General features: G+C 44.3%; 1 protein-coding gene across 12 annotated transcripts in view; it reads left to right on the top strand.

Moving 5' to 3' along the window:
• KPNA1 (karyopherin subunit alpha 1) overlaps nucleotides 1-26,546 on the top strand; it is a 181,872-nt gene that overhangs the window by 13,714 nt on the left and 141,612 nt on the right. For 9 of the 12 annotated variants that reach the window (XR_012154830.2, XR_012154829.2, XR_012154835.1 and 6 more), the window contains exon 1: nucleotides 9,928-10,009. The exons of 1 other annotated variant lie outside the window; for it this stretch is intronic. The gene's annotated coding sequence lies outside the window, so the exon portion shown is untranslated. Of the gene's footprint in view, nucleotides 1-9,901; nucleotides 10,010-21,531; nucleotides 25,738-26,546 lie in introns of those variants that run through there. 2 more of the 12 variants (XM_073310967.2, XM_073311047.1) reach the window with 2 other exon arrangements.

Below are 26,546 nucleotides of genomic sequence, written 5' to 3'. Positions count from 1 at the left end.
TCTCCGCCTGCTGGGTCCAGGAGGCAGCCTTGGGTGGGTTCGGGGGGTACTGGCTCCAGGTCCAGGGTGAGAAACTGTTCCTGGCTGTCGGGAAAACCGATTTCTCCGCTTGCTTGCTGTGAGCTATCAACAACCTCATTATCATCATCATCTTCTTCGTCCCCAAAACCTGCTTCCGTATTGCCTCCATCTCCATTGAAGGAGTCAAACAACACGGCTGGGGTAGTGGTGGCTGAACCCCCTAAAATGGCATGCAGCTCATCATAGAAGCGGCATGTTTGGGGCTCTGACCCGGAGCGGCAGTTCGCCTCTCTGGTTTTCTGGTAGGCTTGCCTCAGCTCCTTCAGTTTCACGCGGCACTGCTTCGGGTCCCTGTTATGGCCTCTGTCCTTCATGCCCTGGGAGATTTTGACAAAGGTTTTGGCATTTCGAAAACTGGAACGGAGTTCTGATAGCACGGATTCCTCTCCCCATACAGCAATCAGATCCCGTACCTCCCGTTCAGTCCATGCTGGAGCTCTTTTGCGATTCTGGGACTCCATCATGGTCACCTGTGCTGATGAGCTCTGCATGGTCACCTGCAGCTTGCCACGCTGGCCAAACAGCAAATGAGATTCAAAAGTTCGCAGTTCTTTTCCTGTCTACCTGGCCAGTGCATCTGAGTTGAGAGTGCTGTCCAGAGCGGTCACAATGGAGCACTCTGGGATAGCTCCTGGAGGCCAATACCATCGAATTGTGTCCACAGTACCCTAAATTCGAGCCAGCAAGGCCAATTTAAGCGCTAATCCACTTGTCAGGGGTGGAGTAAGGAAATTGATTTTAAGAGCCCTTTAAGTCGAAATAAAGGGCTTCATTGTGTGGACAGGTGCAGGTTTACATCGATTTAATGCTGCTAAATTCGACCTAAAGTCCTAGTGTAGACCAGGGCTAACAGATTTATTTGGGCATAAGCTTTTGTGGGTAAAAAACACACTTCTTCAGATGCACGAAAGCTTATGCCCAAATAAATCTGTTTGTCTTTAAGGTGCCACCGGACTCCTTTTTGTTTTTGCCAGTAAAAGTGTACCATGGACAAGCGCTGCATGGATTGACCATTGGGTGAGAAACACCTTATTAGACAGGAAAATAACTTGTTAGTAAATACAGGCTTTAGATAGTTTTATGTGTTTCTTCTATCTGTAATCTCATTTCCAAATCATTAAACTTATTTTATCTGAATCTTTATCTCAAGCTCAATTAAATAAACTTCAACTTGGTTTTACTATATCTACATCTAAGAGCCTTGTGCTAAGGAGAATGTTGAACTGAAGAGAAATTAATGAATGGGGGTGCACTGCTTCCACAGAGGCAGTGGATCAGTGTACACAGTGATTGATCAGAAGACAAGGGACTGGGTAGCTGAGTTCAACAAAGCGAGGAGTATAAATTGCTAACCTACAAAGGGAAAGAGTGGAGCTTGTAGTAGCCCAGAGTGGAGTGCTTGTGTAGCCTGCAGACAGTACCTTTGGGAGAACTTCCTCTGGTGGCACAACACTCCCTCATGCTGTAAGAAGGTGGCAGCGACTTTATGCCGGACACCTCAATTAATCCCGAAAGTGTCACAGAGACTATCATTTTTCAAGGAGTCACAGAGGTCCCCAAATTCACACATCTGACCTTTAGAACTTTCAAAGTCAAATTAGGATGCAGTCCTTATCCACTCTGATAGCCATGCTTTCTTTGTCCAATCTTGCAGCAGATCGAGGGATGTGATTGTTCTCCTCTATTCGACATTGGTGAGGCCTCATCTGGAGTACTATGTCCAGTTTTGGGCCCCACACTACAAGAAGGGTGTGAAAAAATTGGAAAACATCCAGCGGAGGGCAACAAAAATGATGAGAGGACTGGAACACATGACTTATGAGGAGAGGCTGAGGGAACTGGGATTGTTTAGTCTGCGGAAGAGAAGAATGAGGGGGGATTTGATAGCTGCTTTCAACTACCTGAAAGGGGGTTCCAAAGAGGATGGGTCGAGACTGTTTTCAGTGGTAGCTGATGACAGAACGAAGAGTAATGGTCTCAGGTTGCAGTGGGGGAGGTTTAGGTTGGATATTAGGAAAAACTTTTTCACTAGGAGGGTGGTGAAACACTGGAATGGGTTACCTAGGGAGGTGGTGGAATCTCCTTCCTTTGTGGTTTTTAAGGTCAGGTTTGACAAAGTCCTGACTGGGATAATTTAGTTGGGGATTGGTCCTGCTTTAGCAGGGGGTTGGACTAGATGACCTCCTGAGGTCCCTTCCAACCCTGATATTCTATGATTCTATTACTCACATATTCAATGTTGGAAACCCCGAGTTCAAATCCCTTATCTGGAACAGGGACTTTAACCCAGGTTTTCCCCATCCCAGGTGAGTACTCTGAGCATCAGGCTATTTGTTATTCTGGTGCAAATGTGATGCTTCCTCAGAGTTGTGAGGCACCTCGCTACCACCTGTCCTTAGCGTGAGAAAGCTTTGTCTATGCCTGCCATGAGTCAGCTCTCCAACTCCTCCTGCCATGGACAACACAAGCACTTACAGGCTCCACTGTCCCTCTACAGGTTAGTGATAGGCACACTCCAATCCTCAAACCCTCTAAAAATCCCTCTGGAGTGTCCAGCCCTTGATCCTTGATCCACTGGACACTCACCGCATTCACAGATTCACTTCTTCCAAAGAAAAAGAACACCTCAGTTTACCACTTCTGCCTCAGAACACTGCTCTGCTTAACACACAGCACTCAGATACGTTTATAATGAAAACAAGAAGTGCATTTAACAAAGAACGGGGATTCAAATAGTAGCAAGTGAAAGTATTGGAAACAAACTTGTACATATAAAGTAAAATCATAATATACATTCTACAGCCTAGACCAGGGGTTCTCAAATTTCATTGCACCGCGACCCCCTTCTAACAACAAAAACTCCTTCACGACCCCAGGAGGGGGGACCGAAGCCTGAGCCCACCCGAGACCCACTGCACCGGATGTGGGGGCCAAAGCCCTGCCTCACTGCTCAGAGCAGGGGAGCCAAAGCTGAAGCTCAAGGGCTTCAGCCCCAGGCAGGGGGCCTGCAACCTGAGCCCCGCTGCCCAGGACTGAAGCCCTCAGGCTTTGGCTTTGGCTCTGGGCAGTGGGGCTCGGGTTTTGGCCCTGGGCCCCAGGAAGTCTAAGCCAGCCATGGCAACCTCATTAAAAGGGGGTCGCGACCCACTTTGGGGTACAGTTTGAGAACCGCTGGCTCAGACAATTAAGAAGATACCCTTATGTCTAATAAATATAGCTCACCCTATGTATTTGCAGTGCTTTTCAACTTGGCTGGCTGTGACCCTTTTTCATAAGACAAGAGGCTGTTAGCTTGCCTCCTCTGTGACAGATCCAGTGTGTACGTCCGCATCCCCAAACATACCCAAATTATCCACTGTCTTCACTCATAAACAGGATCCCCTCCTGCTGTTTATTTCTTCCTGTAAATTTCCTTTCTTGAAGATTTCATAATCTCTTGATTAGCAATTGGCTTAGTATGTACACAGGCATCCACTGTGCAGCATATCATACACAAATCGCCAGACATGGAGATACATGTCTGTTACCTCCTGGTGACTTGCCTTAAGTCCCAGACCTTAAGAACATAATTTTCAGTACAGATACATAAATTCTTAAATATTATCCATACATATATTTCACAGTGATCATGATGACTAGTGGGCTACTGGATCTCAAAAGAGACCTCACATGCCACAGTTTGGTGAAATATTATACAGCTATTTGATCCAGGGGATTCCTGTAAAACTCTATGCATCCCCTGTTGCACCAGTTGGCACCAAGGGGTTGCTGGGTCACAGTAGGTCTCTTTCAATCTTCTTAAAATGTTCCGCTTTGTATAAATAATTACATCATCATTGGGCCACAGAAAGCAAGAGGTTGACACAATAGCCCAGTAGATAGGGCCCACACCTGTGATGTGGGACACACAAGTTCAAGTCTCTACCTCAAATTAGGCAGAGCTGGGACTTGAAAACAGGGCTCCCACATCTCAGGTGAGCACCTGCCAATGGTTACAGTTAATATAAAAAGATAAAAAATATTTTGTACCATCCTGGTGTCTTAAAACAAAATCCCATGTAATCCTGTGAGCGCCTTGCTAAATAGATAATAGGGGTTGAGTATATGCTGCCCAAGGCAACCTGTGATAATAGCCTTAATTACTTTCTACAGAGTCTCATCCTGAGCAGCAGCTCTGGCAATCACTGTTCACATTTCATCTGAGACTGGACAGTTTTTAAAAAAAGAAATGAGACTGACGTGTACAAAAATCCAGCTTTGGACTTTCCACCCCTGATTTTAGTCAAATGCTTTAGAGAATGTCTGCAAGCACCAAATCTCTCCTAGGTTTGTATTCAATTTGCAAATCATACATTTGTAGATGCAAAAATAATCTGCGTATTCTTGGGGTGGGGATGTTTTCCAGGCTTCTTTTGGCAATGGCAGTAAGTGGTTGTGACCGAATGCATGCTTGTAGTCACACCCTCAGGGAACTGATGGGCAAGATCCCCTGGGAGAATAACATGAGGGGGAAAGGAGTCCAGGAGAGCTGGCTGTATTTTAAAGAATCCTTATTGATATTACAGGGGCAAACCATCCTGATGTGTAGAAAGAATAGTAAATATGGCAGGCGGCCAGCTTGGCTTAACAGTGAAATCCTTGCTGATCTTAAACACAAAAAAGAAGCTTACAAGAAGTGGAAGATTGGACAAATGACCAGGGAGGAGTATAAAAATATTGCTTGAGCATGCAGGAGTGAAATCAGGAAGGCCAAATCACACCTGGAGTTGCAGCTAGCAAGAGATGTTAAGAGTAACAAGAAGGGTTTCTTCAGGTATGTTAGCAACAAGAAGAAAGTCAAGGAAAGTGTGGGCCCCTTACTGAATGAGGGAGGCAACCTAGTGACAGAGGATGTGGAAGAAGCTAATGTACTCAATGCTTTTTTTGCCTCTGTCTTCACGAACAAGGTCAGCTCCCAGACTACTGCACTGGGCAGCACAGCATGGGGAGGAGGAGACCAGCCCTCTGTGGAGAAAGAAGTGGTTCGGTACTATTTAGAAAAGCTGGACGTGCACAAGTCCATGGGGCCGGATGTGTTGCATCCAAGAGTACTAAAGGAGTTGGCGGATGTGATTGCAGAGCCATTGGCCATTATCTTTGAAAACTCATGGCGATCGGGGGAAGTCCCAGATGACTGGAAAAAGGCTAATGCAGTGCCAATCTTTAAAAAAGGGAAGAAGGAGGATCCAGGGAACTACAGGCCAGTCAGCCTCACTTCAGTCTCCGGGAAAATCATGGAGCAGGTCCTCAAGGAATCAATTCTGAAGCACTTAGAGGAGAGGAAAGTGATCAGGAACAGTCAGCATGGATTCACCAAGGGCAAGTCATGCCTGACTAATCTAATTGCCTTCTATGATGAGATAACTGGTTCTGTGGATGAAGGGAAAGCAGTGGACGTGGTGTTCCTTGATTTTAGCAAAGCTTTTGACACTGTCTCCCACAGTATTCTTGTCAGCAAGTTAAAGAAGTATGGGCTGGATGAATGCACTATAAGGTGGGTAGAAAATTGGGTAGATTTTTGGGCTCAACGGGTAGTGATCAATGGCTCCATGTCTAATTGGCAGCTGGTATCAAGCGGAGTGCCCCAAGGGTCGGTCCTGGGGCCGGTTTTGTTCATTAATGATCTGGAGGATGGTGTGGATTGCACCCTCAGCAAGTTTGCAGACGACACTAAACTGGGAGGAGTGGTAGATAAGCTGGAGGGTTGGGATAGGATACAGAAGGACCTAGACAAATTGGAGGATTGGGGCAAAAGAAATCTGATGAGGTTCAACAAGGACAAGTGCAGAGTCCTGCACTTAGGACGGGAGAATCTAATGCATCACTACAGACTAGGGACCGAATGGCTCGGCAGCAGTTCTGCAGAAAAGGACCTAGGGGTGATAGTGGATGAGAAGCTGGATATGAGTCAACAGTGTGCCCTTGTAGCCAAGAAGGCCAATGGCATTTTGGGATGTATAAGTAGGGGCATTGCCAGCAGATCGAGGGACGTGATCGTCCCCCTCTATTCGACATTGGTGAGGCCTCATCTGGAGTACTGTGTCCAGTTTTGGGCCCCACACTACAAGAAGGATGTGGAAAAATTGGAGAGAGTCCAGTGGAGGGCAACAAAAATGATTAGGGGACTGGAACGCATGACTTACGAGGAGAGGCTGAGGGAACTGGGATTGTTTAGTCTACAGAAGAGAAGAATGAGGGGAGATTTGATAGCTGCTTTCAACTACCTGAAAGGGGGTTCCAAAGAGGATGGATCTAGATTATTCTCAGTGGTAGCGGATGACAGGACAAGGAGTAATGATCTCAAGTTGCAGTGGGGGAGATTTAGGTTGGATATTAGGAAAAGCTTTTTCACTAGGAGGGTGGTGAAACACTGGAATGCGTTACCTAGGGAGGTGGTGGAATCTCCTTCCTTAGAAGTTTTTAAGGTCAGGCTTGACAAAGCCCTGGCTGGGATGATTTAATTGGGGATCGGTCCTGCTTTGAGCAGGGGGTTGGACTAGATGACCTCCTGAGGTCCCTTCCAACCCTGATATTCTATGATTCTATGAATGCACGCTTGTAGTCACACCCAACATACTATTGCAATAACTGTTGTGCAAAATATGCCTTTTGAGGTATCATTTGAAAACTAACAACTTGCTGGTCAATAATATTATGGTGAAATTGATGGGATGTGTAAGGCTTAAGCAAAGACCTGAGTAACTGCTAGCATGGTATTACGGGTCCGTTGTGGCATGGCTGGGGCTGGGGTTGGGGTCTGGCCGGTGCGGCTCTGCACAGTCAGGGGTTAACGGTTAAGGTTGATTAACCAGTAAGCCTAATGTTTACCAGTTAACATTTTACATCCCTACTGGAAACGTGTGGTAAAGACCTTACCTTCAACTAAGTCTAGCTTGTTAAGTTTTAGCTACTAGGAAGCGTTTTATCTTTATTTCTCTTGTAAACATTTGTCTTTAATTCCACATACTTGTACCCACTTAAAACCTCTCTCTTTGTAGTTACATAAATTTATTCTATTTTAATCTACACAAATCCAGCGCTATGTTTAAATTAAACTGTTTGGTAACTCCATTTAAAGTAGCAGACTGTTGAATATTGACCAAGAGCAACAGACCTTTAATATCTGAACTGTCCGGAGAGGGCTGGACATTGCAGAACACATGTTTTTAAGGAAATCCAGGACAGGTAGTGTTTTGGGGTCACCCTGCAAGTAGTAACCAAGGATGTTGGAAGCCAGAATGTGACTGGAGTCTTGCTGGCAAGTGCAGATATACAGAGACATACAGGGTGTTACCTGCATGCTTTCAGGCTGTTTATGAGCGATCCAGGTTGTGAGCTACAACAGCAAAGTATTGTGAGGCACCCCAGGTTGCAGGACAGGTAGTGACACAATCCCTCACTAGCCTGGATTGCATCACGGAATGTGACAGTGGTTTATGGTCAGTTTCGGACAACACAGGCCTCCTATAAATAAATAACAGAAACTTTTTATACCCATGCACTAAGGCCAAAGCCGCCTCCTCTATTTGAGTGCATTGACAGTCAGTTTTAGTTAGCACGGTGATGCGTAAGCCACTGGTTTCCAGTAGTGACCACATATTTGTAAGACGACTGCACCAATACCCTCCTTAGTGTCATCCATGGACAACTTCATCCATGGAGAGGAAGGTGATCAGGAACAGTCAACATGGATTCATCAAGGGCAAGTCTGATTGCCTTCTATGATGAGATAACTGGCTCTGTGGATATGGGGAAAGCGGTGGATGTGATATATCTTGACTTTGGCAAAGCTTTTGTTATAGTCTCCCACAGTATTCTTGCCAGCAAGTTAAAGAAGTATGGATTGGATGACTGGACTATAAGGTGGATAGAAAGCTGGCTAGATTGTCGGGCCCAACGGGTAGTGATCAATGGCTCGATGTCTAATTTGCAGCTGGTATCAAGCGGAGTGGCCCAGGCGTTGGTCCTGGGGCCTGTTTTGTTCAACATCTTCATTAATGATCTGGATGATGGGATGGATTGCATCCTCAGCAAGTTCGCAGATGACACTAAGCTAGAAGGAGAGGAGATACACTGGAGGGTAGAAATAGGGTCCAGAGTGACCTAGACAAATTGGGAGATTGGCACAAAAGAAATCTGATGAGGTTCAACAAGGACAAGTGCAGAGTCCTGCACTTGGGATGGAAGAAACCCATGCACTGCTACAGGTTGGGGATTGACTGGCTAAGCAGCAGTTCTGCAGAAAAGGACCTGGGGATTACAGTGGAGGAGAAGCTGGATATGAGTCAACAGTGTGCCCTTGTTGCCAAGAAGGCTAATGGCATAGTGGGCTGCATTAGTAGGAGCATTGCCAGAGGATCAAGGGAGGTGATTATTCCCCTCTATTTTGCACTGGTGAGGCCACATCTGGAGTATTGCGTCCAGTTTTAGCCCCCCTCCCCCACTACTACAGAAAGGATGTGAACAAATTGGAGAGAATCCAGCGAAGGGATCAACAAAAGAATCAACAAAAATGATTGGGGGCTGGGACACTTGACTTGTGAGGAAAGGCTGAGGGAACTGGGCTTATTTAGTCTGCAGAACAGAAGAGTGAGAGAGAATTTGATAGCAGCCTTCAACTACCTGAAGGGGGGGTTCCAAAGAGGATGGAGCTCAGCTGTTCTCAGTGGTGGCAGATGACAGAACAAGAAGCAATGGTCTCAAGTTGCAGTAGGTGTGGTCTCGGTTGGATATTAGGAAAAACTATTTCACTAGGACAGTGGTGAAACACTGGAATGCGTTACCTAGGGAGGTGGTGGAATCTCCATCCTTGGAGGTTTTTAAGGCCCGGCTTGACAATGCCCTGGCAGGGATGATTTAGTTGGGGTTGGTCCTGCTTTGAGCAGGGGGTTGGACTAGATGTCCTCCTGAGGTCTCTTGCAACTCTAATCTTATATGATTCTAAGCCTCCTGGTCCAGACTGTAGTTTGTGGAGGATGGGGCTGCGCCAATACTGTGGGCATGATAAAGAAGGAAAATACTGCAAGAAAAAAGATATGCAGGTATGGGGAGCTCAAAATTGGGGTGCAGCAAAAAGAGCACAGGGAGCTGCACTCCCTGTGGCAAATAACATAAGCCAAGACAATGCCCTTCATATAGGAACAGATGCAAAAAACTTATGGGTTACATTTCTATTGAAGAGTTTGCACACCCCAGCACAGCATGCATCGCCTGGACAAAGAGTCTGACCATAGCACCACTAGCTTAGAAGTCGTCATAAAAGCAATAGGCAGCTCTTCAGCAGATGATGTAGAAGCTGAAAAAAACGGAGGCATTTATTGAGTTTAAGTTGGACACAGGTGCCAGTCAGCATGGTGCCGGAAACTGAAAAAAAGCTACAGCTAGTACATGGTAAATGGGTGAAAGTCAGGGCTTACTGTGGCGAGCTTATCCCCACTAATGAGAGCACCCGAATTAAGTGTAATGGTAAATAACAAATTAGAATAGATACAGCTGTAGGACCAGGGAAAAGAGTAACCATTACTGGAATAAAAGCATGTGAAGCACTTGGCTTCCACTAGAGCAGGCGCGTGTCAACTGCAGGCCGCAGGCGCGCTGCATTGTGGGAAGCTAGTTGTCTGGGCCCGGACATTCCGTGCGGCCGCCTTTATGCGGGGTTGGCTGATACCCGAGCTACGCGCCAGGCGGCCAGGTGACTCCCCACCCGGAAGGACTCTATCCCCCAGGGAGCCGTGCGGCGGGGCCGGAAACTACGCGTAGGCAGGGCAGGACACCCGCGCGCAGGCGCAGTGAACGCGGCTGCGGCCAGCTCGGGGCGGGCGAGAGGGAGGGGCGCCTGCGCCTCGGGCCCGAAAGGAGAGACCGCGGGCTGGGCTGGGCCGGGCCGAAGGTACTTGAGCGGGGACCCGGCGTCGCGGTTGCCACCCGCTGCCGGGGCTGGACCGGCCCGGAACGGGGGAGCGACGGGCGCGTGAGGGGATCCCGGGGCGGGGCAGCCGTTGGGCGAGGCAGGGAAGAGCCAGGGAGCGGGGCCTGGCTTGCGGGGCGGTGGGGCCGGAGTGCTGCGGGCAGGTTGGGGCAGGGGCCCTGGAGCAATTTGTGTAGTGAGAGCTTTTGAATCAGTCAGTAAACCCTGCACGGGATGGGACCCACTTCGCCCCCGGGACCCCTAGTTCCAGCACCTATGGGCGGGGCGGGATAAAGGGAATGGCTCCACCCAGTGTTGCAACAGGGTCATGCTGTGATGGCCCCCAGGGAACCAGCCGCTAAAGACTGGGTAGGCTGTGGGTGCTGAACTTATGCCCCTTTCAGGTACAGCGTGCGCTAGTAATGGTTCTGTCAGGTGGGATGTGTGCATGGTGCCATAATAAATGGGGGAGACCTGGCATTGTTGGGTAGACAATAGTTGAGGTTGCAGCAATATTCTATGGTACAGTTTGTAGTTAGCTGCCATATAACTTTGGCTTGGGAAACTGTTAAGGACATAACATTGCCAGATTTATATTTAATTTTGATGAGAAGACTTGCTAAATTTGAAGAAGGTTGCTTTAACTACTTTTCAGTTGCAGGCCGTTAGATGTTTTTACCATAGGATTGGATACTGAAAGCTGGGTTTCAATTCCTTGCTGCCATTTAATTCCAAAATTCCAGTTTTTCACTTTCAGATTGTTTAGTTTAACTTTGAAAAGCTGAATCATTTTGATGAAAGTGAAGGAAATTGACTAAATGCTTTTTCAAATTAAAACTTGCAACTTTTTTTTAAATGGAATATGTAAAAAAAATGTTTTGGTACATATATCTGGTGACATGTTCAAACTCTACTTTCTAGATTGGTAAGGAAAAATAGCCACTATAACTGTCTTACGTTAGTGTGGTTTTGAGGATCACACACACATCCGATGAAGTGAGCTATAGCTCACGAAAGCTTATGCTCAAATTTGTTAGTCTCTAAGGTGCCACAAGTACTCCTTTTCTTTTTGCGAATACAGGCTAACACGGCTGCTACTCTGACACCTAGCAAAGGAGTCCACCACATTCGTAATTTACATTTCAAAGTTAAGTTTGAGTTTCTGTTTCAGAGCTCACCATAAAGACAAGGTTGCACGGAGAATATTAAGTACAACCAATAGAGTGCATTGAATGAATGCAGGAACTCTAAGATGAAAAGATAAGTGTATGCCATAGAATGGAAATATTTGGCTCAATATTCTGCAGATTTCACAGCTGGTACAGGAGGATTGGGGTTCAATAGTCTCCCTTACTTTCTTTGCTCAAACTTTGGTTTCCTGGCAACTTTCATAATGAGCAGCATTTCTCTTGATTTGGTCATTATTGTTAATAATGCGAAGCACCTTAGGAAGTTAAACAATGGGAGGATGCAGTAGCAGGGCCCATACCACCATTGAAGAAGGCTCGAGTTGAGTATCTCCTGAGGGGTGGCTATCTTCATTCTTGCCATATCTTTTCACAAAGATTCAGCAATAGCTTCATTTCCTAGTGGAAAGCAACAGCTGTCTCTGGGGATTAAGGAGAGCATCTGTTTTCTATTTATTTAGACCTCCTAACAATTGTTTTTCTTATTCCAGCAAATTATCTCTCTTACCAACCCTGTTTAATATGAAAAGCCTTTTCTTTCCACTAACTATCTACATGTCTTCCATTTGTATTTTGTTGTTACTGCTCTCGTTGTAGATGTATTCATGCTCAACCATGCATATTAACTGGTGTCTGCCACAGACCACCAAATCACTGTAGGGAACCAGGATAACCACCTCCTTATGTACCTAACTGTAATGTGCAGGAAATAAAAACTGTCTGATTACGGGGGTCTTGAATTTGAGTGGCATATGGTAGAGTCTCATGCTGCCAGTACTAGCATATCCTTGGAGTTTCTAAACATTATAGATGACAATTTCCTAACTCAAAAAGCATTGCAGCCAACAGCGGGAAATTCTTTATTAGACCTTGTCTTAACAGATAAAGATGAACTGATCACAGAACTAAAAATTGTTGTTAGCTTAGGTACAAATGATCATGACTTGATCACATTTATAATGCCCAAGCAGAATGAAGTCCAGAGTTGGTGCTTTAATAGGGCCAATTTCAGGAAGCTGAGAACAAATATGAGCTAAATCAGCTGGGAGGAAGAATTTAATCAGAAACATTTAAATGATAATTGGGAAGCATTTAAGAACACCTTACTAGATGCCCCAAAAAATACAATCCCACAATTGAGGAAGGCAGTGCTGGTTAAAAAACCAATCTGGTATAGAATGGAAGTGAAGGCCATAATACAAAAATTATATATAACAAATGGAAGACAGGGGAAGCTGATAGTAATGAATATAACAGATAGTTAGGAATTGTAGAAAATTGACAAGGGATGCAAGGAGAAACCTATGGCCAGCAGAGTTAAGGACAATAAGGAGTATTTAAAATATATTAGGAACAAAAACTATCGTGAGGATGGTGTTGGTCCATTACTATTGATAATGCTACCTTTTCCATCTAGTAATGTGGAAAAGGCAGAAGTACTCAATAAAAATTTCTGTTCTATATTTGGGAAAAAAACAGAAGATATCATTACCATCTGAGACTATAACACTTTCCATTCCACTAGTATCTTTGGGGGGTGTTAAACTTACATATTTTTAAATCAGAGGGTCCAAATAACTTCCATCCAAAAGTTTTAAAAGAGCTGGGTGAGGAGCTTGCTGGACTGTTAATGTTGATTTTCATAAGAACATAAGAATGGCCATACTGGGTCAGAACAGTGGTCCATCTAGCCCAGTATCCTGGCTTTTGACAGCGGCTGGTGCCAGATGATTCAGAGGGAAAGAACAGAGCAGAGTAATTCTTGACTGATCTATCCCCTGTTGTCTAGTCCCAGCTTCTGGCAGCCAGAGGTTTAGGGAGACGCAGAGCATAGGGTTGAGTCCCTGACTGTCTTGGCTAATAGCCATTGACTGATGTAGCCTACAGGAACTTATCTAATTCTTTTTTCCACTCAGTTATAGTTTTGACCCTCATGCCATCCCCTGGCAATGAGTTACACAGATTGACTGTGCACTGTGTGAAGAAGTCCTTCCTTATGTTTGTTTTAAACCTGCTGTCTAATAATTTAATTGGATGACCCCTGGTTCTTGAGTTATGTGAAGGGGTAAATAACACTTCCCTGTTCACTTTCTCCACACCATTCATGGTTTTATAGACCACTATTATATCTGCCGTTAGTTTCCTCTTTTCTCAGCTGAATAGTCCCAGGCTTTTTAATATCTCAGATGGAAGCTGTTCCATGCCACTAATCCTTTTTGTTGCCCTTCTCTGTACTTTTCCCCCATTCTTTTATTTATATATATATTTTGAGATGGGGTGACCAGAACTGCATGCAGTATTCAAGGTGTGGGTGTACGATGGATTTATGTAGTAGCACTATGGTATTTTCTGTCGTCTTATCTGTCGCTTTCCTGATGCTCCCTAGCATTCTGTTAGCTTTGACCATTGCTGTCCGTGGAGCAGATATTTTAGTGAACTCAGCGCAGTGATTCCAAGATCTGTGTTGAGTGGTAACAGCTAGCTTAGATCCCATCTTTTTGTGTGTATGGTTGGGATTATGTTTTCCAATATGCATTACTTATCCAATATACATTACAGCAGGGGTGGGCAAACTTTTTGGCCCGAGGGCCACATCGGGGTTGCAAAATGGTATGGAGGCTCGGGTAGGGAAGTCTGTGCCTCCTCAAACAGCCTGGCCCCCGCCCCCTATCAGCCCCGTCCCACTTCTCGCCCCCTGACTGCCCCCCTCAGAACTCCCGACCCATCCAACCCCCCTGCTCCTTGTCCCCTGACCGCCCTGTCCTGGGACCCCCGTCCCTAACTGCCCCCCAGGAACCCACCCCCATCCAACCCCCCTGCTCTCTGTCCCTCCACCCCCTCCTGGGACCCCCCAACCCCCTGGGACTCCACTCCCTATCCTCCCTGTCTCCTGACCGCCCCTATCCCAAACCTCCGCCCCATCTGACCACCCCCTGACTGCCTCCTGGGACCTCCTGTCCCTTATCCAACCCCCCCACCCCGCTCAGAGCGGCTGGACAGGCTTATTGGAAAGCCTGGGAGAGGGGCAGGTGCAAGCCTTGGTGCCTGCGCAACGGCATGGCTGTGGGGGAGGGGGACAGCAGGGGAGGGGCCGGGGGCTAGCCTCCATGGCCGGGAGCTCAGAGGCTGGGCAGGACGCTCCCGCAGGCCATAGTTTGCCCACCTCTGCATTACACTGAATTTCATATGCCATTTTGTTGCCCAGTCATCCGGTTGAGCGAGATCTCTTTGTAACTCTTTGGAGTCATATTTGGACTTGACTATCTTGAGTAACTTTGTATTATCTGCATATTTTGCTACCTCATTGTTCACCCACTTTTCCACATCATTTATGAATATGTTGAACAGCATGAGACCCAGTACAGATCCTTAGGGGATAGTAAGTCTTGAAGCATTGGGGAAGTTCCAGAAGACTGAAAAAAAGCTAATGTTGTGCCAGTTTTTAAAAAAGGGTAAATGGAATGAGCCAGGTAATTATAGGTCTGTCAGCCTGATATCATTCCCATGCAAGATAATGGAGCAGCTGATAAGGGACTTGATTAGTAAAGAATAAAAGGAGGGTAATATAGATAATGCAAATAAACATGGGTTTATGGAAAATAGTTTGACATCATGCAGCTTGATATCTTTGTTTTTGGTTGCTAAAAATAATAGCATTGAGGTAATAGACTTCTGTATGGCGTTTGACTTGGTACCACGTGACATTTTGATTAAAAAAACGAGATTGATATAAAATTAACATGGCATACATTGAATGGATTGAAAACTGGCTAACTAATAGGTCTCAAAATATAATTATAAACAGGGAATGGTCATCAAGCAGTTGTATTTCCGGTGGGATCCTGCAGGCTCTGTTCTTGGCCCTATGCTATTTAACATTTTTTATCAATGACCTGGAAGAAAACATAAAATCATACTGATAAAGTTTGTAGATGACACACAAATTGGGGGAGGGGTAAATAATGAAGGGGACAGGTTACTGATTCAGACTGATCTGGATTGCGTGGTGTACTGCGTGCAAGCAAAAATATGTGTTTGAATATGGCTAAAATGTAAATGTATATACCTAGGAACAAAGAATGTAGGCTGTACTTACAGGATTGGGGAACATTATCCTGGGAATCAGTGACTCTGAAAAGGGTTTTGGTGGATAATCAGCTGAACATGAGCTCCCACTGAGACACTGGTCAAAAGAGCTAATGTGATCCTAGACTGCTCAAATAGGGAAATCTCAAGTAGGAGTACAGAGGTTATTTTACTTCTATATTTGGCACTCATGAAACAGTGCTGGAATACTGTGTCCAGTTCTGTTGTCAACATTTCAAGAAGGATGTTGATAAATTGGAGAGGGTTCAGCGAAGTGCCCCGAGAACGATTAAAGGATTAAAGATGTCTTATAGTGATAGACTAAAGGAGCTCAAATCTATTTAGCTTAATAAAGAGAGGGATAAGGGGTGACTTGATTACTTTCTATAAGAACCTGCATGAGTAACAAATATTTAACTATGGGCAAAATTTCTCGACACTTTAAATGACTGCTTCTTGAAGGAGCTGGTACAGGAACCCACCAGGGGAGAGGCAATTCTCGATTTAGTCCTCAGTGGAGCGCAGGATCTGGGCCAAGAGGTAACCATAACAGGACCACTTGGAAATAGTGACCATAATATAACAACATTTACCATTCCTGTGGTGGGAAGAACACCTCAGCAGCTCAACACTGTGGCATTTAATTTCAGAAAGGGGAACTATGCAAAAATGAGGAGGTTAGTTAAACAGAAATTAAAAGGTACAGTGACGAGAGTGAAATCCCTGCAAGCTGCATGGACACTTTTCAAAGACACCATAATAGAGACCCAATGTATACCCTAAATTAAATAACACAGTAAAAGAACTGAAAAAGAACCACCATGGCTTAACAACCATGTAAAAGAAGCAGTGAGAGATAAAAAGGCATCTTTTAAAAAGTGAAAGTCAAATTCTAGTGAGGTAAATAGAAAGGAGCACAAACACTGCCAAATTAAGTGTAAAAATGTAATAAGAAAAGCCAAAAAGGAGTTTAAGAACAGATACCTTCTGAGTTTTTGGCTAATAACAAAATGTTTTTTTAAATACATCAGAAGCAGGAAGCCTGCTAAATAACCAGTGGGGCCCCTAGATGATTGAGATACAATAGGAACACTTAAAGACAATAAAGTAATTGCAGAGAAACTAAATGAATTATTTGCTTTAGTCTTAACAGCTGAGGATGTTAGGGAGATTCCCAAACCTGAGCTGTCCATTGTAGGTGACAAATCTGAGGAATTGTCACAGATTGAAGTGTCGTTAGAGGAGATTTTGGAATTAGTTGAGAAACTTAACAGTAACAAGTCACCGGGACCAGATGGCATTCACTCAAGAGTTCTGAAAGAACTCTTATGTGAAATTGTGGAACTATTAACTATGGTTTGTAACCTGTCCTTTAAATCAGCTTCTGTACCCAATGACTGGAAGATAGCTAATGTAACGCCAATATTTAAAAAGGGCTCTAGAGGTGACCTGGCAATTACAGACCGGTAAGTCTAATGTCAGTACTGGGCAAATTAGTTGAAACAATAGTAAAGAATAAAATTGTCAGACACATAGAACGTAAATAGTTGCGCAAAAGTCAACATGGTTTCTGTAAAGGCAAATCACGTCTTACTAATCTATTAGAGTTCTTTGAAGGGGTCAACAAACGTGGACAAGGGGGATCCAGTGGACATAGTGTATTTAGATTTCCAGAAAGCCTTTGACAAGGTCCGTCACCAAAGGCTCTTACGTAAATTAAGTTGTCATGGGATAAGAGGGAAGATCCTTTCATGGATTGAGAACTGGTTAAAAGACTGGAAATAAAGGGTAGGAATAAATGGTAAATTTTCAGAATTGAGAGGGGTGTTCCCGAAAGGTCAGTCAGAGGACCAATCCTATTCAACTTATTCATAAATGATCTGGAGAAAAGGGTAAACAGTGAAGTGGCAAAGTTTGCAGATATTAAACTGCTCAAGATAATTAACACCAAAGTAGACTGTGAAGAACTTCAAACAGATCTCACAAAACTAAGTGATTGGGCAACAAAATGACAAAGGAAATTTAATGTGGATAATGTAAAGTAATGCACATGGGAAAAAATAACCCCAACTATACATACAATACGATGGGGGTTAACTTAGCTACAACTAATCAGGAAAGAGATCTTGGAGTTGTCATGGATAGTTCTCTGAAGACGTTCATGCAGTGCACAGCAGTAGTCAAAAAAGCAACCAGGATGTTAGGAATCATTTAAAAAGTGATAGAGAATAAGACGGAGAATATCTTATTGCCCTTCTATAAGTCCATGGTACGCCCACATCTTGAATACTGCGTACAGATGTGGTCTCATATCAAAAAAGATATACTAGCATTAGAAAAGGTTCAGAGAAGGGCAACTAAAATGATGAGGGGTTTGGAACGGGTCCCATATGAGGAGACATTAAAGAGGCTAGGACTTTTCAGCTTGGAAAAAAGGAGACTAAGGGGGGATATGATAGAGGTATATTAAAATCATGAGTGGTGTGGAGACAGTGAATAAGGAAAAGTTATTGACTTGGCCCCTAGATCTTATATTATGGGAACACCAAATGAAATTAATGGGCAGCAGGTTTAAAACAAGTAATAGGAAGTTCTTCTTCACACAACGCATAGTCAACCTGTGGAATTCCTTGCCTGAGGAGATTGTGAAGGCTAGAATTATAACAGGGTTTAAAAGAGAACTAGATAAATTCATGGAGGTTAAGTCCATTAATGGCTATTAGCCAGGATGGGTAAATAATGGTGTCCCTAGCTTCTGTTTGTCAGAGGGTGGAAATGGATGGCAGGAGAGAGATCACTTGATCATTACCTGTTAGGTTTACTCCCTCTGGGGCACCTGGCATTGGCCACTGTCGGCAGATAGGATCCTGGGCTGGATGGACCTTTGGTCTGACCCAGTATGGCCGTTCTTATGGCTCTTCAGTCTAGCAGAGAAAGTTATAACAGGATCAAATGGCTGGAAGTTGAAGTTAGACTAATTCAGACAGGGAATAAGGCATACATTAACAGTGAAGGTAATTAGCCATTGGAACAATTTTCCAAAGGTTGTAGTAGATTCTCTATCAGTAACAATTTTTAAATCAAGATGGGGTGTTCTTCTGAAAGCTCTGTTCTATGAATGATTTTTAGGAAGTCCCATTGCTTTTGTTATACAAGAGGTAAGACTAGATGATTACAGTGGTCCCTTCTGGCCTTGGAATCTTTGAGCTCTGTTGTTTTTTCTTAGATAACTGAGGGATTGTCTACACTGGCCCACTGTTCAGACTATTTGGGGTGTGAATTATAGAATCATAGAATGTCAGTGTTGGCAGGGACCTCAGGAGGTAATCTAGTCCAACCCCCTGCTCAAAGCGATGCACATCAAACTGGCAGCGCACACCAAACTGTTGCACTGTAACTTCCCTGGGTGGAAGCTGCAGGTATGAACAAAAAGGTTCCTAGTTTGTGTTAATGTAGTCCTTGGTAAAAAGCTTAGTTAACACGGAGATAAGGATGCCTGGTGATAGCTCATGCCCTTCCAGAATGTCAAGTTCAGCAAAACTCAGACTCCTGAAAACCAGGAAATACAGAGTGAAGGTTAAAGCCCATACAGTCTTAACTCTCCCTTCTTTGAGTGATGCCCCACAATGCCTATATCACACACTCTGGCATTCTGCCTTTTCACTGAAATGGACAGGTGCCACCTGCATTAGGTTTGTGCTCAAACACTAAGCCTAGTTCCCCCACAGAATACCACACTTGTAAAATTTAATAACCACTTCATACCCTTTATGACTTCTTCATATTTGCAACCAGGTTACCACTTAGCCCTTTGCTATCCCCTGCTCATCGTTAAATCCACAGACTTCTCTCGTATCATACCTCTCTACTGACAATACCCATTTCAAGATGACTCCAATGCACTGCTACTGACACAACCCACACAATTCCATATTGAAATTACCCAGATTGGAACCTCGAGGTATACAAGCACTTCTTTCTTTTCATAACATGCTGGGGCGGCAGGCGCGGGGGCAGGGAGGGAGAGCCTTGGACCCAGATTTCCTCATAACACAATCACAGCTCTTCCAAGCTGCTTCAACTTCTCCATCATTCAATACAGCTACACTTAACACAATGAATGTAGCTGGAATGCATGCAGATATTTCCGAGTGGATATTGCCAGCTCCAGGATGGGTAAGTTAAGATTATGTGGGTGTTTACTTTAACACTGTATTTCCTGTTTTTCAGAAGTCTTTTATGCTGAATTTGGTGTTCTGAAAGGACATGCACTATCACTGAGCAACCTTAACTCTGCATTAATGAAGCTTTTTCTATTTAATGTAAATAGCTAAGCCCTCAGCTAGGATACTGTGTGCAGTTCTAGTTGCCCCAGCTGTGAAAGATGTAATAGAAACAGAAGTGGTTCCAGAGACAGATGAGTAGTGACTGATGAGATTGAGACTGGTTAGAAGGAAGGCTAGTTAAAAGGAATATGATAAAGGAATATAAAATTTGGTGGCCATGTTTACTCTTTGTCAAAATACAAGAAAAAGGTGGAATTCAATGGAACTGAGAAGCAACACATTTAAAATTGAGAGAAAGGGAAATACTTCTTTACATAATTAATAATTTATTTATAGAACTTGGAGTCACAAGGGAGGGAGACCAAGCACCTTGTAAGATTCAAATAATAGGATTAGACATTTATTCAGAATAAGATTGTCATGGATTCTGTGACTTTCAGAGAGGTCTGTGACATTTTCTGCTTCAGGCCTGGGGTGAAGGGACTGGAGCTGTCAGCCATCAAGGACCCTGGAGCTGTCTGGTGGTGGTGGGGGCTTGAGGCATGGCGGGAGTGCTGACCCCTTCTTTCCTCTTCTCCCTCCCCGCCACCCCCCCCCCCCCCGGCTCTCTTCTCCTGGCTCAGGCTTCTGTCATCCCTCGTCAGCCCCTTTTCCCCCCATTATTTTTAGTAAAAGTCAGACAGGTCATGGTTTCCATGAATTTTTGTTTGTCTGTGACTTTTACCTAAAAGTAACCATGACAAAGTCTTAACTTTAGCATTTATAGGGAAGTTTATACAGATAGATAAATATAAACAATGTTTTTAAGTAAGCCCCGAATGCAAGGAGATTTTGCTGACTTCTAACTGCTAAGAGTTCTTCTGTGAGCAGGTTATTTTATAATTCTTTCCCTTTCCTCTGAAACACCTGGTACTGGCCAGTACCAGAGACAAGATATTGACTAGGTGGACCCCTGGTGAGTCCTGATATTGGAATTCCGATGTTCCTGTTATCAAACACTGGTTAGGTGTTTCAGTCAACAGTCAGTGCTACTCCTTTTAGTGGCTTATTGCTACATCAGTGAATATACTTCATGAATTTTTTTTTCCATTCAGAAAAGCTCAGCCTGAAGCTGAGACACTGGCTATAGCTGGTGGAGTAAGCAGGCTGTAGCTGGGTATGGATACACAATGCATCACTTCTGAAACAGCTTCTTGTCACTGCATAAAACCTTTCTAATTCAAGAGATTTGGAGCTTCCCAGATTCATGAATTCCAGGGCCAGAAGGGACCACCGTGGTCATATAGTCTGACCTGTATAACACAGGCGATGGAACTTCTCCAAAATAATTCCTAGAGCATATCTTTCAGATTTAGAAATTGCCACCAATGGAGAATCCACCACGACACTTAGTGAATTGTTCCAATGGTTAATTACTCTCACTTTTAAATATTTAAGCCCTCTTATTTCCAGTGTATTTCTGAATTTGTCTGGCTTTACCTTCCAACCACTGGATTGTGTTCTACTGTTCTTTGCTAGGAAGGCAGCATATCATCCCGTTGTCCACCTCTCTGTTGCAGAATGTTCTTTCAATTCTTCTGAGTATTGAATCTTCAACAAGGATTTTCTGTCTTCCTTGGATAGTTGGAGAACTCTTTGTGGACAAGCTTGATTTTCTTACAAATTGGGCTGAGCTGCCATCGATGTATGTGCCCTGTACATCCCTCCGTTCCCTTGGACCTGCTGGATCTTGAGAGGTATCTTCTAGAGTTTCCACATTGAATACTTCGTATTGATTTGAAACTTCTAGATGTGTGGAATTCCTTCTAGTCCTCTTCTTTTTGGTAGCCACAGCTTGTCCATCGTCTTCTGTCTCCAACTGGGTAGAAAGCTGCTGTGACTTCCTGCCTCTGGTGGTTATAAACCACCAGGCCTCTGTCTAACTTCCTCTCTCTCTCATTTCTAGGTGGTCAGCTCCATTCTTCCTTGAACTGGGGGTACTGGTTTTTCCCCAACCTGGCTGTCTTAGGAACTCCTCAAGTTGATTCTCAGTAGCATGTCAACTTGCCCCTCCAATCCAAGCATCTTGGCCTCCAGCACATCCACCAGCTTGCAGTTCAGACATACCAAATCCTTTCTGTCTTCAGGCAGGAAAGAAAACATGGCGCATCCGTTGCAGGTTACCCCCACTGGCCTTTTTGATATCTCACACAGTGCTGAACCTGGAAGGAAAGCACCACTCGTCAAGTCCCACTACTTTCAAGCACAGAGTCTGCTGCTGCACCCTCTGAAACTCCTATTAGCTGCCTCTGTTCACAACTCTCTTTCTTCATGCCTCTATCTACATGTACGCTGGTAACAGATACCTTCATGCAGAAATGGAGTGATACATCTTTTTCCACTAAAAAATCAAGAGGGTTGGTCTCCCCAAAAGGCCTACCTACACAAACATTTTAGAGCTCAGAGCCATATGCCTGGAGTGCAGGGCTTTCCTACACTTTCTTGATGTCTCAACAATGAAGTTACTGACAGACAACATCACAGTGATACACTACATCAGCAGGTGGGAGCAAGATCTTTGGCTTCTTTGCAGATGGGAATACATCAGTGGGAGTGGTGCACCTGACATCTCATCATACCAGTAGTTTGCCACCTTCCCAGTTTCCAGACTACCCTAGAAGATTACATCAAGAAGGATTTTTCCAAAAACCACATGGGGTCTCTCAAAGACTGTTTTGCAGCTGTTCTTTTATGTGTAGGGACTACCAAAAGTAGAACTTCTTGCACATGTCACAACAATTATCAGACATTCTGCTCTAGAGGGGGCACAGTGCCAGGTTCCCTGATGGACACAGTCCTTATCCCGTGGAGCTGATTAATGTATGCCTATCCACTTATATCTTGCTACCCACAGTACTAAGGGAATTGAGACAAGATACAGGTTGCATGATCATGGTTTGACATTCAGATCTGCTGAATCTCAGTGCAACCATTGACCACCTTACCCATTCTATCTGACAGAATCTCCCAGATCCTGCACCCAGACCCCAAATCCCTTCACCTGACATCCTGGATTGTATGAATCCCACTCAGAGAGTTATTAGCTGAGGTTCAGAACATTCTTCTCCAGACAGGAAGCCTTTGATCAGATTTATCTACAGAGCTAAATGGAGAAGTAGTTCACTATCTGGACATTTCAGCCCATTTCCCATTTTCTCCACTGGCAGCATCAGCCTCAGCAGTTATAGCCTATATTTTCTAGCCCTGAAGCAGTGGGGATTTTCCGTCAGTTCAATAAGAGTCCACCTGGCAGCAGTATCTGCAAATCACCCTCTTATTCAGGGCCAAACTGTTGGTTTTTTTAACCTTCCAGTGGCAAAATTCATGAAGGGACCCCTCCCCCAATTAGGGAGCCCCTTCGTTTCTGGGACCTTAATATAATTCTACTTGGATTGATGGGACTTCTGGGAGCTCTTGCTCCCTTAATCACTTATCAAGTAAAAAAAATTTTTTTGTTAGCCATTAAATCAACTAGGAGAGAGTAATGGATTTACAGAGGCACTGTGTCCTGGCAGTGAGGCCTACTGGTTGGAGTGGAGATCGAAGTTGGATATAGGGTCAGGACTGGGCCAAGGGTGGCACTTGAATTGAGATCTGGTGTCAGAGCTGATCAGAGTCTGTAAACAAACCAGAATAAGTACACAGCTGGAGTCTAGGTGCAAGCCAGGGGTCAAAGCTTGGTGGTCAGAGTCTAGGGACAAGCCATGTCACTGGAGTCCAGATACAGGCCAAAGGTTGAAACTGGGTAGTCTGAGAGTCCGGGGAGGGTCAGGAAGTGGAAGCAAGGCTGGAGCTTGTCAGTAACAGTACTGGAGCGAGGTCAGAGTAGGGCAAGGACAAGACTGGGACAGGGCTCAGGCAAGACTGGGACAGGAACAGGAATGGGATCAAGAGCAGGCTGGGAGTCTCGAGAGTCTGATAGGTTGCAAGGAGGGTTCAGCAAGGTAGTGCTGTTGCACAGACTGATCTGCAGCTCTGGCAGGATTGGGGAGATACCTGAGCCTGGGGGTCATCTGACCCAGGTTCGGCTCAGGGTTAGGCTGCTGCCACATGCATGCAGGCTCTGTTGGAAGGGTAAGTCAGTGGAGCTGGGTTGTTGCTGCATGTTTGAGTGATGGTTCCCTGAGCTTTGTTGGAGGGGCACCTGTGTGAGCAGTCCTGGTTTGGATGAGGGTTTGCCTGGCACAGCCTTTAATGTGCTGAACTCTTCTGAAAAGGCAGGCATGTGGCCTCAAGAACTCTGAGATTGGGGCTTGGGGCTCCAGTACTCCTGTTTTCCCACCATGAGATCCTATAGCGAGTCCAGCTTATTTCAGTCTCCACAGGAGACTATCTTCTTAGGGAGGAATGCCACCCAGTAAGTATTTGCAGTGCCACAGGGCAGCCTTTTCAATTCATTAGTCACCTGGAACATACTGCATGAGAACGCCCTTAGTTTAGCATGGAATAGACATACATGCTTAAATCAAGTCCATATTGATAGAAGTAATGGTTTTGCTATGCCTTGAGTTTGAGGTCCATCTGTACTCTTTCTGTCCCTGTCTCTCTCCGCTTATCTTCTCAGCAGCACACTTGAAACACGGTTTGTTCACACTCTTGGGCCTTTGTTCTTCAAACTCAGCCATGCTGTATTCACACATCCAGCCTGTTTGGGCTTCTCTGTAGTTGAGTGTTAATGGCTTGGTCCTTGGCCCTTTCATTGTTGACACAAAGTCTTCCGTACATGTATATAGACTCAGCCGGTTCTTGTTAAGCTGTTTGGGTTAGAACCAGACAGTTTATGTGACTCAAACCCTTAGCCCGTACCTCCAGGAAAGATAATAGCTTTCCTACCAACAAGTAGCAATACAAAATTGGTAGGGACCCTGAGTTATTTATTTATCTCATAAAATATTAGACAGTTACCATGTTCATCATAAAGCATAGGTGAAATGCAAGCTCTCGTGGTTGGTTCCACATACCTGGTGTTTCATAAGGACAGTGTTACTTTTGGACCTTATCCAAAGTCCTGCTTCAGTTTGTTTCAGAATTCCATATAATCAGTCCAGTCTCCTCCTGGTTTGCTCTCCCAATCCATATTCTAATCTGGGGGAAGTGAAGCTTCACATGGCAGATCTAGTAAGAGCTTTATCATTTTATTTAGATAACCTAGGTGCATTCCTGAAATATTTTTTGCTATTTGTTGTATTTGCCAAAAGACTTAAGGGAAAACATATTTCCTCTCAGAGGTTATCCAAATGGGTTTCTGATTGCATAAATTCTTATTAGCTGGCCAAGAAAGATCTCCCTGGTCATATTAAAGAATGCATTTCAGTATGTCTGGGCAGCTTCTGCTGTCTGTTTGGATAAAATCCCCTTACCTGTAATATGTAAAACAGCTACATGAAGCTTGATCCACACAATTAGCGCACTCTATTCCCTAGTGCAGGCTTCCAGATTGGATGTTAATTTTGATAGGGCAGCCCTGCGATCACTAGTCAACTAGGACATCTCTTACTTACCTCTGAGGAATTAGACAACTGCTTATGAGCCACCAAGAGTGGAATCTGTGTGGACAGTATATTTCAAAGATTCAGTACCATAGAGTAAGTATCCATTCTTTTCTGTCAGCACTGCCAACTACAGTGCTCTGGGTAAACTTGATTCAAGCAGATGAAGACTTCTATGACAGTGTGGTTTGGAAATCATTGCCACCGAAGTTGTAAAGGGGGGAGGTTCAGTGGAAAAGAAACAGGAAAGAGTAGAAACAAAAGAACAGACATTTGTGACCTACAGAGGAAAGAGAACCAGGAGACATTCAACCTGGCTGGTAGTATCTAATCGCTACCAGGCATTTAGTGAGGCACTTAGAATGTCTCTGAATGTTCATGCAGAGGAACGGAACAGTGAGTTGTTACTGGGGACAGTGTGTGAGAGTAGCTGCTTGCTTTGTACTACAGGGATTTGCAAGAGCATTTTCTCAACCATTTAAAGAAGTCCCGTAGTCCTCATCAGCATATGAAATGGCCAGAGAGTTCAGTAAGGGATGCAAGGACAGCAGGATGGTGTGCTACCCCCCCGGTGAAGACCCAAGATGTAACTGCAAGATTGGATGGGATTCTTAAGTCAGCTGGCAAGTCTCCATTGATTCATAGTTTTTAAGACTGAAAAGGATCATTAGATCGTCTTGTCTGATGTCCTGTGTATGTCAGGCCATTTAATTTTATTGTTACTTCTGTATTGAGCCCAATCATTTGTTTTGTTAAAGCATACTCCAGAAAGGCATATTTTTCATTTGAAGACCTTAAGAGCTGGATAATCCACTATTTGGGTAGTTTGTTCCGTGATTAATCACCCTCACTGTTTGAAACTAGGCATAAATTTTTAATTTGAATCTGTCTGGCTTTAGCTTCCAACCATATTATACTTTTTTGTGCTAGATTAAGGAGCCTTTTTAGTTATCAGTATTTTCTCCCTATGCAGGTACTCATACACAGTAATGAAATTACCTGTTGATTTTTTTGATAAGTTAAATAGAATTTAACTTTAAGACTTTTTCTCTACCCTAGCATAACTTTTGTGGCTCTTTTGAGAGATTCCAAGCGCAGAAGGGACCGTTGTGATCTTCTTGTCCAATTTCTTGTATAACACAGGCCATAGACCTCCCCAAACTAATTTGTTTTGAATTAGAGCATATCTTAAATGAATACTGGATTTCTTTTAATTGCCAGTGATGGAAAATACACCGTAACACGGGGTAAATTGTTACGATTAATTACACTCACTTTTTAAGAATTTACACCTTATATTCAGTCTGAATTTGTCTAGCTTCAACTTCCAGCCATAGTACCTTTATCTGTTACATTGAAGAGACCATCATCAAATATTTATTCCCCAGGTAGGTACTTGTAGACCAGGGGTGGGCAAACTACGGGCCAGATC

Source organism: Lepidochelys kempii, chromosome 1 (assembly GCF_965140285.1).
Source record: "Lepidochelys kempii isolate rLepKem1 chromosome 1, rLepKem1.hap1, whole genome shotgun sequence".
NCBI classification, from domain to species: domain Eukaryota; kingdom Metazoa; phylum Chordata; order Testudines; family Cheloniidae; genus Lepidochelys; species Lepidochelys kempii.
The sequence above is the reverse complement of the archived record's forward strand: the minus strand, read 5'-3'. Positions and strand labels throughout refer to the sequence as shown.